Raw genomic sequence first — 1477 nt, forward strand, 5'->3', positions numbered from 1 at the left:
TGCATTAAAAAGAGAGGGAAAAGCCAAAAGGATGAAATTGCCCCTCATGTGAGGGGCACGTGCTTTCATTAAGGAAGGGATTTAGTAGGTCGTTGGTGAGAGGGACTCAATGAGTGCGAAAATGTCAACCAGGAGTATTAAATCTGTATTTATTTTGATTTTGGGATCACTGTGGATAGAAAGTGTAAACCACAGGGACCAAATCCGTAACTCTAAACATAAACTAACTTTTACCCTTCCATAAAGCATATTACAATTTTTGTCTATGTGGTTTACTAATAATTTCCATTTTCATACTTGTGATTTAGAAATTGTGATTTTTGTATCTATGGTTTATAATTTATTGTTATTTTCATCTCTGAATTAATTCTTATCTTTTAAATACAAACGGCCAAAATAGTAAAGAATTGCAAACGACAAGGACCGGAACAAAACAAATTGTAAATTAGAAGGACAAAAAACGATAATGAATAACAAACCAGATGGATGAAAATCGCAGATTCTAAACCAGAGAGACGAAAATCACAATGTTTAACAAACAACATGGACTAAAAAATGTAAATTATTCCAAAATACAAGTTAGCTTATAAAGAAATTTATGTTTGCCAAATATGGCCTAACAATATGGCATTATACAACATTAAACATATATCAAATTGATTAATCTTTGACTATCTCATTATAACAAAATCGGCTTTATAAGACACCAAAAATGTTTAAGTGTCCTAATAAACTACTTTATAGAAACTAAGCTTATAGGATAATACACGCATATGTCATATCTAAGAGTGTTGTAATAAGTTTACACAACACTTTTAGACGTCTTAACAAACTTTTTATGAGTTTTTTTTTCAAATATTTGTTATATCAAAGGGCTAATAGGCACTTAATTTCATAAGTGTCCTAAAAAAATTGTTAAGATGTTCAAAAGCGTCGTGTAAACTTATTAAAATATTCAGATAAGATCCTATGAATTTAATTTTTATAAAGTATTCCATTAGAACAATCGGACATTTGTTGTATCCTACAAACCCGAATTTATTATAATCTCAAAACCATATACAACCATAAAATTAAAATCGTGAGATAAGAAATAAAACAAAGAATGAACCATGATTAAAGACACAGAATTCTCAACTTCAAAAACGAAACTGGTAGACATTACATTGCACCGGTATATATCCAGTAATTATGAAAATTAACTTTTAGAGATGCCTTTTATAAACTAAAATTAATAGTATTATTATATTATAATAAGGAAAAAGTACAATAAAAATTAATAGACTTTCTTGTTTGAAATGATTAAGTCCTTAGACTTTTTTTTGGAACAAATAAGTCCTTGGACATTCCAAAACATGTTAAATAAGTCCTTGGACAATTTTTTTAAACAAATAAGTCCTTGCACAATTTTTGGAAACAAATAAGTCCTTGAACATTCCAAAAAATGTTAAATAACTCCTTGGACAATTTTTGGAAC

Source organism: Cynara cardunculus, unplaced genomic scaffold (assembly GCF_001531365.2).
Source record: "Cynara cardunculus var. scolymus isolate 2C unplaced genomic scaffold, CcrdV1 Un_Scaffold_347, whole genome shotgun sequence".
NCBI lineage: Eukaryota > Viridiplantae > Streptophyta > Magnoliopsida > Asterales > Asteraceae > Cynara > Cynara cardunculus.